The sequence below is a fragment of the Sus scrofa genome, chromosome 9 (assembly GCF_000003025.6).
Source record: "Sus scrofa isolate TJ Tabasco breed Duroc chromosome 9, Sscrofa11.1, whole genome shotgun sequence".
NCBI classification, from domain to species: domain Eukaryota; kingdom Metazoa; phylum Chordata; class Mammalia; order Artiodactyla; family Suidae; genus Sus; species Sus scrofa.
The window spans coordinates 44,610,749-44,624,479 of record NC_010451.4 but is presented as its reverse complement, the minus strand read 5'-3'; the positions used below and the strand labels follow the sequence as shown (position 1 = coordinate 44,624,479).

Genomic DNA, 13,731 nt, shown 5'->3' with positions numbered 1-13,731 from the left:
AGGAATCAAGCTTCCTAACTTCAGACTATACTACAAAGCTACAGTCATCAAAACAGTATGGTGTTGGCACAAAAACAGAAATACAGATCCATGGAACATGACAGAAAACCCAGAAATAAATCCAAGCACCTTTGGTCAACTAATTTATGACAAAGGAGGCAAGAACACACAGGGGAAGAAAGATAGTCTCTTTCTCTAGGAAAAATGGACAGCTACTTGTAAAAGAATGAAATTAGAACATTCTCTAACATCATACCCAAAAATAAACTCAAAATGGATTAAAGACCTAAATATAAGACCAGATACTATAAAACTCCTAGAGGAAGACATAGGCAGAATACTCCTTGACATAAATCATAGTGATACATAGATTGATCTACCTCCTAGAATAATGACAATAAAAACAAAAATAGGAGTTCCCATCATGGCTCAATGGTTAACGAAGGAACCATGACGTTGAGGGTTTGATCCCTGGCCTTGCTCAGTGGGTTAAGGATCCAGCGCTTCCGTGAGCCGTGGTATAGGTTGCAGACGTGGCTCAGATCTGGTGTTGTGTCTCTGGCGTAGGCTGGTGGCTACAGCTCCAATTAGATTCCTAGTCTGGGAACCTCCACATGCCGCTGGTGAGGCCCTAAAAAGACAAAAAAAAAAAAAAAAAAAAAAAAAATCCAGTGTTTGGGACCTAATTAAACCAAAAAGCTTTTGTACAGCAAAGGAAATCACTTAAAAACCAAAAACAAAACTCATAGAATGAGAGAAAATCTTTGCAAACAATGCAACCAACAAAGCCTTAATCTCCAAAATACGTGAACAACTCAACAACAAAAAACCAAAAAACCCAATCGAAAAATGGGCATAAGACCTAAATAGACATTTCTCCAAAGAAGATATGTGGATGGCTAGTAGACACATGAAAAGATGCTCAACATCACTAATTATTAGAGAAATGCAAAATAAAACTACAATGAAGTACCACCTTACACCAGTCAGACTGGCTATCATTACTAAATCTACAAATAACAAATGCTGGAGAGGGTGTTGAGAAAAGGGAAGCCTCCTACACTGTTAGTGGGAATGTAAATTGGTACAACCACTATGGGCATATATCCAGACAAAACTGCAATTCAAAAAGATACATGTACCTATATATTCATAGCAGCACTATTCACAATAACCAAGTTATGAAAACAATCTAAATGTCCCTCAACAGATGAATGGATTAAGAAGATGTGGTACATATACACAATGGAATACTACTCAGCCATGAAAAAATGCTATTTGCAGCAACATGGATGCAACTAGAGATTCTCATACTAAGTGAAATAAGTCAGAAAGAAAAAGACAAATACCTTATGATATCACTTACATGTGTAATCTAAAACATGGCACAAATGAACCTATCTACAAAACAGAAACAGACATACATACAAGAGAACAGACATGTGGTGGCCAAGGGGAAGGAAGGAGAGAGAGGGATGGTCTGGGAATTTGGGGATAGTAGATGCAATTACATAGTAGACAGCGAGGTCCTACCATATAATAGAGGGAGCCACATCCAACCCATAATGGAAAGGAATATTTTTTAAAAAGAATGCATATACATGTATAACTAAGCCACTCTGCCACACAACAGAAATTATCACAACACTGTAAATCAAATATACTTTTATTTTTTTGGCTGCGCCTTTGGCATGTGGAAAATCCCAGGCCAGGGATCAAACCCTCACCACAGTAGCAACCTGAGCCACTGCAGTGACAATGCCAGTTCTTTAACCCCACCTGACCACAAGAGAACTACAGTAAATCCAGTAAATTAATTATTATTAAATAAATAAATAAAGGCCATGTATAAAAAGATGGAAAAATATATCCTATGTAAAGAATAACCATATATAGCTGTAGTACCTATATTGACATTACATAAAACAAACATTAACATAAAGAGTATCACCAAGATATAAAGGCACTGCATAATGATAAAATGAGAATCATTAAGAATACATAACTGGGGGTTCCCATCATGGCTCGGTGGTTAATGAACCCGACTAGTATCCATGAGGACACAGGTTTGATCCCTGGCCTTGCTCAGTGGGATAAGGATCCGGTATTGCCGTGAGCTGTGGTGTAGGTCACAGATGCAACTCACATCCCGCATTGCTGTGGCTGTGGTATAGGCCAGTAGCTACAGCTCCCCTATCCTGGGAACTTCCATGTGCTGCAGGTGAGGCCCTAAAAAGACAAAAACAAATACACAAAAAAGAATACGTAACAATCATTAAGTGTATATGTTATCTAACACAGCTTCAAAATCTAAGAAACAAAAATTGACAGAATTGAAAGGTAAAGAGGAAAATCTACAATCACAGAGATTTTAACCTCTCAGTAACCGATATAACCAAATATTTTATTTATTTATTTTTTGTCTTTTCAGGGCCGCACCTGCGGCATATGGAAATTCCCAAGCTAGGGGTCGAACTGGAGCTGAAGCTGCTAGCCTATACCACAGCCACAGCAATGTAGGACCTGAGCCACATCTGCAACCTACACCATAGCTCCCGACAACACCAGATCCTTAACCTGTGGAATGGGGCCAGTGATCAAAACCACATCTTCATGGATACTAGTCGGGTTCATTACCGCTGAGCTGCAAGAGGAACTCCTAACTAAATATTTTAAAATAAAAAAACTACACAGCAATATTCCTCAATCAACACAGACACAAAAATCCTTTAAAAATATTAGTGGGGAAGTTGTTATACATCTTGTTATATAAAAACAAGAGCATACCTTGTCCAACTTGGGTGTATCCCAAGAATGGAGAATTGGCTAAACATCAACACAATTCACTATATTAACAAAATAACAAAGAAAAAAATAGCTAATTTTAATGGACTCAGGAAAACCATTTGACAAAATTAAGCATCCATTCATATTAAGAACCCTTGGAAAATCTGAAATAGAAGAGAACTACTTCAATTTGATAAAGGCATCTACAAAAAATCTATAGCTATCATCAAAATTAATGACAAAATATAAAACAGTTCTCCCTAAGAGCAAAAGCAAGGCAAGGATGTCCACTCTCCCACTTCTATTCAACACTGTACTAGAAGTCCAGGCCGATGCAATATTTACAAGAAATAAAAAGGCTTAAGATTTGAAAGGAGGGGAGTTCCCGTCGTGGCGCAGTGGTTAACGAATCCGACTAGGAACCATGAGGTTGCAGGTTCGGTCCCTGCCCTTGCTCAGTGGGTTAACGATCCGGCGTTGCCGTGAGCTGTGGTGTAGGTTGCAGACGCGGCTCGGATCCCGCGTTGCTGTGGCTCTGGCGTAGGCCGGTGGCTACAGCTCCGATTAGACCCCTAGCCTGGGAACCTCCATATGCCGCGGGAGCGGCCTAAGAAATAGCAGCAACAACAACAACAACAACAACAACAACAAAAAAAAAAAGACAAAAAAAAAAGATTTGAAAGGAAAAAATAAAACTATATTTTCACAGATGCCATGCTTGGTTATGCAGAAAATCTTAAGGAATCTATAAAACAAATACACCAATATGTAAATTCAGCGAAGTTGCAGATACAAGGATAATATTCAAAAATAAATTCTATTTTTACATACGAGCAGGAAACAATGGGAAATTTTTAAAAACTTTAAATACTTACAATAGTGTCAAAGAACATAAAACACTTAGGAATAAATTCCTTTACAAACATAAAGAACGATGTGTGAGACCTGTACACTGAAAACTATAAAGCATTGCTAAGATAAATCAAAAACCTATATAAATAAAAGGACACATAGTAGTTATGGAATGGAAGACTCAATATTATTAGGATGTCAGTTTCCCACAGGTTGATCTATAGATTCAAGGCAACTGGGTTCTCACCAGTTTCATTTTTGTTTTTGTAGAAACTGACAAGCTGCCCCTCAAATATATACATATATATAAATGCCACAACCTAGCAATCTTAAACGGCAGAAGAATTTGCATTATCTGACTTTATAAATTACTATTAAGCTATAATAATCCCAACAGTGTGATCTGGCATAAAGATAGACAAATATATGAATACAATAGATTGGTACTGTACTCAGAACAGACCTATTATTTATACTGATTCATATCATCATTCAGTTTTTGGCAAAGATGTCAAGCGACCCAATTGAGAAAGCAAAGTCTTTTCAAAAAACAGTGCCAAAACAACTGATGGGGAAAATGTATTTAAACCCCTATTTCTCACCATACACAAAAATTAATTTTATGGACCACAGACATACATATTAAAAGTTAAAGTGATAAAGCCTCCATAAGAAAACAAAGGGAAACATCATTGCTACTTCAAGGTAGGCAAGGATTTCTTAAGACAGAGAATGCAATAATTATAAAGAGAAACTTGATAAATTAGATTTTATTGAAATTAAAATTTCTGTTCATCAAAAGATGCAATTTTAAAATGAATAGATAACTCAGAGAGTGGAAGAAAATTTTCATAGAACATATAACTGACAAAAGACTTATATTTGCTAACAGGCACATGAAAAATGCTCAACATCACTAATTATTAGAGAAATGCAAATCAAAACTACAATGAGGTACCACCTCACGCCAGTTAGAATGGCCACCATTAACAAGTCAACAAATAACAAATGCTGGAGAGGGTGTGAAGAAAGGAAACCCTCCTACATTGCTGGTAGGAGTGTAAATTGGTACAACCACTATGGAAAACAGTATGGAGGAACCTCAGAAAACTAAATATAAAACTACTATATGACCCAGCAATCCCACTCCTGGGCATATACCCAGACAAAACTTTCATTGAAAAAATACATGCACCTGTATGTTCACTGCAGCACTATTCACAATCAAGACAAGGAAACAACCTAAATGTGCATCGACAGATGAATGGATTGAGAAGATATAGTACATATATACACAATGGCATATTACTCAGCCATAAAAAAGAACAAAATAATGCCATCTGCAGCCACAAATGGATGGAACTAGATGGATGAAACTGGAGACACTCATTCTAAGCAAGTTAAGTCAGAAAGAAAAAGGCAAATACCATATGATATCACTTATATCTGGAATCTAATATATAGCACAAATAATACAAATACAAATACAGAAAAGAAACTCAGGGACTGGGAGAAGGGACTTGTGGTTGACAAGGGAGAGGTAGTGGGATGGACTGGGAGTTTAGGGTTAACAGATGCAAACTATTGCATTTGGAGTGGATAAGCAATGAGATTCTGTCTTGCTGTATAGCACAGGGAACTATATATGGTCACTTGTGATGGAACATGATGGAAGATAATGTGAGAAAAAGAATATATATATGTACGACTGGGTCACGTCACTGTATAGTAGAAACTGACAGAACACTGTAAATCAAGAATAAAGGAAAAAAATTAAAATCTTAAAAAAATAAATAAAATGAATAGCTAAGTCAGAGTGTGGAACAAAATTTTCATAGAACATGTAACTGACTAAAGACTTTTATTTGGAATATGTAAAGAACTTCTACTACACAATAATAAAAAAAAAAGCCAAAAGCTCAACCCCCAAAGTGGGGGGGCACACAATTTCACAGGACACTTGACAAAAAACAAATAAATGAATAGCCAATAAGTGCATGGAAAAGGTGATCAACATCATTACTCATTAGGATTTCCCTCATTAACATCATAATAAGAGTTCAAGCTATGACGCAGTGGGTTAAGAATCTGACTGCATGGGCTCAGGGTGCTGCAGAGGCACGGGTCTGATCCCCAGTCTGGCACAGTGGTTATACAGGATCAGGCATTGCTACAGCATAAGTTGCAACTGTGGCTCGGATTCAATTCCTGGCCCAGGAACTTCCATATGCCATGGATGTGGCCGCTAAAACACACACACACACACACACACACACACACACACACACAATGAAATAATGGATTCAATTCCTGGCCGCTAAAACACACACACACACACACACACACACACACACACACACACACACAATGAAATAATGGATTCAATTCCTGGCCCAGGAACTTCCATATGCCATGGGTATGGCCACTAAAACACACACACACACACACACACACACAAACACACACAATGAAATACCGGAGTTCCCATCGTGGCTCAGTGGTTCACGAATCTGACTAGGAACCATGAGGTGGCAGGTTAGATCCCTGGCCTTGCTCAGTGGGTTAAAGATCCAGCGTTGCGGTGAGCTGTGGTGTAGGTGGCATACACGGCTCGGATCCCACGTTGCTGTGGTTCTGGCATAGGCCGGCAGCCGATTAGACCCCTAGCCTAGGAATCTCCATATGCCTCGGGAGCAGCCCTAAAAAAGGCAAAATGACAAAAACAAACAAACAAACAAACAAAAAAACCCAGAAGGATGGATAAACAAACCATAGTACATTAACAAAAAGAATATTACTCAAGAATGAAAAAAAGACAACATGAAAAAATATCAAAAGCATTTTGCTGAAAGAAAGAAGTCTTTTTTTTTTTTGGTCTTTTTGCTATTTCTTTGGGCCGCTCCTGCGGCATATGGAGGTTCCCAGGCTAAGGGTCGAATTGGAGCTGTAGCCACTGGCCTACGCCAGAGCCACAGCAACACGGGATCCGAGCCGAGTCTGCAACCTACACCACAGCTCATGGCAACGCCGGATCGTTAACCCACTGAGCAAGGGCAGGGACCGAACCCGCAACCTCATGGTTCCTAGTTGGATTCGTTAACCACTGCGCCATGACGGGAACTCCCTTTTTTTTTTTTTTTTTGAAAGAAAGAAGTCTTACACAGAAGTTCCCGATCGTGGCTTAGCGGTTAACCTATCTGACTAGCATCCATGAGGACGCAGGTTAGATCCCAGGCCTTGCTCAGTGGGTTAAGGATCCAGCATTACCCTGAGCTGTGGCTGCAGATGTGGCTTGGAGCCTGCATTGCTGTGGCTGTGGTGTAGGCCAGTAGGCAGTTAGAAATGGGAGACTTGAATACAGAAGAGATGCTTCATTTGGAGTTGTTAAAATTAGGTGATAGTTAAAATTATGGAAGTGAATTTTCTTTAGGAAAAAGTATAGAGTAGGGCTCAGATCTGAACTCTGAGGTACACCTACAGTTTGGGAGTAGAAAGAGGAAGAAAAGATAAAAAGAATAATCAGAGAAGAAAGAAACCAGTTTCGAATAGTAGTATAGGGTTTCAAAAGGGAGAAGATGGTTAACGGTGTCATAACTGTAGGGTAGTAAATGAGAACCACGTCTGAATAAAGGCCATTGGCAATTATTGAATGTAATCAATAGAGATCTTTAGGCAAGGGAATTAGGTTACTGGATTTATTTTTCCCTTAATATTTTGTTACGAAAATTTTCAAACATTCAGAGAAGCTGCATCAGTCCATCTTATTTTTTATGCATATTAAAGTAAGATGTAGTTATCAGTAACTTCACCTCTGAACTCATAAACACGTACATATAAATGAAGTCATACAATATGTACTTTTTTGTCTAAGATTTCTTTTTGTTTGTTTGTTTGTTTGTTTTTTAAGGCCGCACTCAGGGCATATGGAGGTTCCCAGGCTAGGGGTCGAACTGGAGCTGCAGCATCTCTTCTGTATTCAAGTCTCCCATTTCTAATTGCCTACTGAGTATTTTAACTTGCATATCCCATATCATCAAAAGTATTACTTCACCCTCAAAATTTTAGACCTGGTATTCTACTTCCCACTTACTGTCCATGGTGCCACAGAGTTACCCAGGGTCAAAACAGTTATTTTGACTTCTCCCTCCATGCTAATCCTTAAAATAATCAGACACCAATTCCTCTTGAATCCATTTCATTTTCATTCAACCATTGGTCTTACGATTAACTCCTATAAACTCATTTATTGTAAGAGCTTACTGATTGATGTCCCAGCCTCTGTCTCTCCCCATAATTCATCCTGCATATTTCTAAAACATCTCTACTCATGTAACTCCTGTTTACACGACCTCTATGATTTCCCGTATCTAAAAGATACTATTACCTGCTGAGCAGAAAAAGTTAAACAAAATGTGTTACTTGCTGGGTTAGCAAATCTCTAAAAATGGAGTCCTCGCAGGAACAAGGCCTCCTCCTCAAAGCCCCCTCCCACCGTGAATCTGAGCTGTCCCTGTCACTCATTTTAACCAAAAGAACACCACAGTAGTAGCACTGGACTCCTTCCAAGTCTATGCCTTAGGAAAGCCTGGAAACTTCCATTTTTACACTCTTGGGGGCCCTGAGCCAATTAAGAAATCTGGCTCTTTTGCTGGAAAGACCACCTGGAGAGGAAAAAGTCCTGAGACAGCATGGAATGAGAGCGTGGAAAAGGCCTAGACATCCCAGGGCCCCCCCCCAGGGCCCAACTTTCCAGGAGTCCCCAGCAAGGTGCCAGAAATATGAATGAAGACATCTTGGATATTCCCACCTCAGCTGCCTTGTAACTGCAGCTACAGTATTAACTCCAAAGGAAAGGAAAAGAACCATCCATCTGATACTCAATCGACCCAAAGAATTGAGGGAAATAATAAAAATTGTTATTTTAAGATGCTAAGTTTCAGTGTTTTTTCATTTTTAGTTTTCATTTATTTATTTATTTGCTTTTTAGATCCACACATGCAGCATATAGAGGTTCCCAAGCTAGGGGTTGAAGTGGCTACAGCCACAGCAACACAGGATGCAAGCCAGGTCTGAGACCTACACCACAGCTCACAGCAACACCAGATCCTTAACCCACTGAGGAAAGCCAGGGATTGAACCAGCATCCTCACGGATACTAGTTGGGTTTGTAACGCACTAAGCCACAACGGGAACTCCTTACAGTAATTATTTTACTTTATTTTATTTGTTTTTTAGGGCCACATCTGTGGCATATGGAAGTTTCCAGTGTAGGAGCTGAATAGGAGCTGTAGCTGCAGGCCTACGCCACAGCCACAGCAACACTGGATCCTTAACCCACTGAGCAAGGCCAGGAATCAAACCCACATCCTTATGGCTACTAGTCGAGTTTGTTACCACTGAGCCACAACGGGAACTCATACAGTGTTTTTTCAAAGGCAGCAATAGATAATCTAAACACTTGCCCTCAAGAAGCTAACTACACAATGAGGGCGAGGGTGGGGGACATTTCAGCAGATAAAAAAGGCCAGTGTTATAACAGAGGTATACACACACCATGCTAGGTGAGTATGGAGGGGGGCCATCTGAATCAATGGTCAGGGTACGTATGAAGGAGGGGATAAGGACAGCACGTGGGAAAGCTTTCTAGAGTAGATGATACAGACTGAATTTTAAATGACTTGAGGATACTACATGTAGTAGTTAGGTATAAACTAGCATGGTGGTTTGAGGGAATGGTAATAAGAGACATAACTAGGGACATAAACAGGGACTACATAATTGAGGGCCCCATATTAAACTAAAGAGTTTAAACTTTACCCTAGGAACTATGAAGGATTTTAGGCAGGGAAATGATATTATCAGATTTGTCTTAGGAAGGTTCTATGGCAGCTGCGTACTAGACAAATAAATAAGAATGGAGGCAGACTGGAGGCAAAGCGAGTTTAATAGTCTACCTCAGAAAACTAGGTAAGAACTGTAAGAAACTAAGAGCGGCAGAGTGAATGGAGAGAATTAATATTAAGAATCCACAGGACAGAGTTCCCGTCGTGACGCAGTAGAAATGAACCCAACTAGGAACCATAAGGTTGCAGGTTCCATCCCTGGCCTCGCTCAGTGGGTTAAGGATCCGGCATTGCCATAAGCTGTGGTGTAGGTCACAGATGCAGCTCGGATCCTGCGTTGCTTTGGCTGTGGTGTAGGCCAGTAGCTACGGTTCCAATTCGACCCCTAGCCTGGGAACCTCCACATGCCGCCAAGTGCAGCCCTAAAAAGCAATAAATAAATAAATAAACAAGAATCCACAGGACTTGGTAAGGCAGATATGGTGGAGAGGTACTAAGAAAGGAATTTAGCTTCAGTTATTCAGCTTAGGAACTGGAGGAGACAGTGGTGCCACTTATGGAGAAGTGGGAGAAGCAAGAGGGAACAGGATTCACACACACATAGAAACTTTAAACTCAGATACAAGGACAGGAAGAAAGGATGGATACATTTGTTGATAAGAAACTGAAAAAGTTTTACTCTATGGCTATTTTTTCAGTGAAATAAAAGGCAAGAGCAGATGCTAAGACTACAGAGAGATATGGTGGAGACAGAAAGTTTAGAAAGAGAGGTGATAGTTAGGGACAGTGCTCAGAAGAAGAGGGAGCCCCGAGGAGCTTGGTATTTGGGGAAGTCAAGTGTATCCTGGCCCCAAGACACACGGCTGTATGATTTCCTCCAGCAGCACTCAGCAGCCCAAGTTTAAGAAGAATAGAGGGGTCAGGTGGCTGACTTGACCCAGGACTTGAGTACTATGGAAAACTAAAAGGAAAGGAACAAGCATGAGCAGCACTGATGGTAATGGTAAGGGAGTAATTCAAGTCATGGACCATGAGTCTAAGCTGGCCAGGAAACGAAATGCTTCAGGGAGCTGGGAGACTGGTGGAAAATGCAATGAGGTCAATAAACAAGAATGAGGACCTGATGTGGTAAACTGGACATTTACTGGGAATGAGACAGAAAGCTGGAAGGACTGAAGACTATGATCAAAATACAGGATGTTGCAAGAGTCTAGCTCACCGCTTTACACCTAAAAAATACTCACTAGATTCACTGAATTGCCAGATAAGCTATTAGGCATTCAAAGTATACCAATTAAATAAACTAGCACTTCGTGAGAAATTTCCAAAATAAATCCTCAAGCATCCTGTCAATTTCAAGGTAGCATAAACTCTTACATTACCTCCAAAATAATGCTTCCAACATCAACTCCCTTGATCTGCTTTTACCTGTCACTCTATCACAAGTTCATTAGGCAAGCTCAAAGCATTTTAAAAAAGAAAAATCTAGCTTGATATTGCAATTTTTCTACTACTTGTCTCAAGCTACCTTAATGAATCAACTGGTGAGTCTTTGAAAGCACAAGCTCACCATCTTTATTCAAGAAGACCTTTATTTGCTGCTATCCTCGATGGGTCATTATTAAAGGCAGAAAGCTTAAAAAGAAGTTCAGCCCTAGAAGAGAACTAGCTTAGAAGCCTCACCTTTCTAATAGCAGCAATAAACTTGAAGGACCCAAGCTGGGAACTAGAAAGTATCCCTACAAAGGCAAGACAATGTTCATTATAAAGCAACCAGGTGTCAAGGAGAAAAAAATCAAATACATGACTAACTGAATATTGGGTTGTTTTTGTGTGTGTGTCAATTCAGGGTGTCTTCTTTAAAAATTATCATTACATTTAAAAACATAGTGACTACCTTCAAACAATACAAAACAGTTAGCCCTGAGATTTCCATTAAATAAATTCACCTTATATAATATCAATGTGGAATTCTCTTAATTTCTTATCCAGTAATTCAATAAATACTTGTCAAATAATTATACAGCACTGGGGTAAGTATAAAAGAACACAAAAGAATAAGAAAAAAAATTTAAATGTATACAGAGAGAGTCAAATCTTTATCCTCATGAGGCTTACAACATCAATGGCCAACAAGACACACACAGGTGGAAAAAAATGCAGAATACAGTACAACATGAAAATAAGTGCTAAATGGATAAAGAGCTGCACAGGTGTTCTAAAGAGGGAGGAATTAGTTCAGGAAGAAATGGACAAGGAAGATTTCACAAAGGAGGTAGAATTTAAGCTGAAACTTGTAAAATGGGTAAATGGATAAGACATCTTATAAAAGAACCTCATTACGTCCCCAATTTTCCAAGCCAGAGATATGGGAGTTACTCTAACTCTTCTCTGCCCAGCTACTCATGCTACCCCAACATCTTACAAATGTGTTCACAGCTCTCTTCCTCACCCCAATGGAAAACTATTACTTCAGTTTGGGCCACCATTACTAACGTGGGCTATTTCAGATAAGTCTCCTAACTGGTCCTCTACACTACTCCACTCCATTTTCCAACTGACAACATCACCTATTTAAACTGCAAGGCTCTGTTAACAATTGTCAAAATACGGAAGCAACCCAGGTGTCCATCAACAATGGATAAAAGTGGTGTGTGTATACACACACACACACACACACACACACACACACGCACGCACGCACAATGGAATACTACTCAGCCATTAAAAAAAAGAATGGAATTTTGCCATCTGCAGCAACATGGATGGACCTGGAGGATATTATGCTTAGTGAAATAGAAAGAGAAAGACAAATACTGTATATTATCACTTATATGTGGAATCTAAAAATAAAACAAACTAGTCAATAATAACAAAAAAGAAGCAGACTCACAGACATGAGGAACAAACAAGTAGGGGACTAAGAGGTACAAGCTACTATGTATAAAATAAATAAGCTAGAGGGATACAGTGAACAGCATAGGGAATATAGCCTATATTTTATAAACTTTAAATGGAATATAACCTATAAAAGTTCTGAATAACTATGTTGTCTATCTGAAATGAATATAATATTGTAAATCAACTATATTTCAACTAAAAATTTAATTAAAATAAACAAAATGTAAATTTCACCCTTTGATATCTGCCTCCCTCCTTAAAATCCATCATTCTCTCTCACCATAGAGAAAAAAACCCAAACTCCTTAATGCAGTATTTGAGCCTTCTGTGACTGGCTTCTGACTCCTCCACTAGCCTCTCTCTCCTTTTGAGACTTCAGATCTCAGCTGCTGTTCTCTCTCATCTGTAGGCCCCCTGCCTGCAATGTCTTTATCCCTCTTCACTGTCTGGCTAATTCCTCCCTATATCCACCTCACTCCTGCAAGTGTTTCTTTGAAAATTTCCAACCAACAGAAAAGTTAATAGAATAGTACAATAAACATATGCCTTTCTTTGGATTCATCAGTTGCTACAGGTTTTTGCCACATTTACTTTACCTCTCCCTTTGAACCACCTGAAAGTTACAGACATCATGACACTTAACCCCTAAAACTTCACTAAGTATCTCTTAAAAAGCAGAACCTTCCAGACAATCACATAATACCAAAATCACACCCAAAATATTTACCATTGATACAATATTACCTAATACATATCCACATTCAAATTTTCCCCTTTATTCCAAAATGTCCTTTAATAGTTACCATCTTTCATACGTGGAAAATGATCCAGCAAATGAGACTGCTACTTTTCACTTAGCTCACTAACACATTAGCAAACCATGATTTTCTTGATAAATAAAAATGCATTTTAGTAGAAATTAAATAAAATCACAGTACTCACAGCTATTTTGATCTCTAAACAGGTCATATTAAGAAAATTGGAAAACTGAAAATATGACCAAATTCTATGCCAATCTTGTCTTGCACCCAAAAGAGGACACAAATCCATAAAATAACTCTTTCCAAACAGCTTACAATCTCACTGTTTGAAATATGCTTTTGGTGCTGAATGACATAAATATAATCAAAGTAGTCTCACAGCATGAACTATAAAACATCAGCTAAAGCAAGTGAAATAGGTGTTACACATATATCAAAATCTCGATCATACTTGGGACCCGACAATTAGCTGCTGTTATTTTACCGTATTAACGAATCTCTGAAACACCTTTTATTAAATTTAAAATAAGGTGCTGAAAAAGCTAAATCACTGGAGGATTTTAATTTGTGTACTTGTTTTTCAAATA

General features: G+C 38.9%; 1 protein-coding gene across 6 annotated transcripts in view; it reads right to left on the bottom strand.

The window, feature by feature from the left end:
* RNF214 (ring finger protein 214) overlaps positions 1-13,731 on the bottom strand; it is a 43,395-nt gene that overhangs the window by 15,895 nt on the left and 13,769 nt on the right. The gene's annotated exons all lie outside the window — the stretch shown is intronic.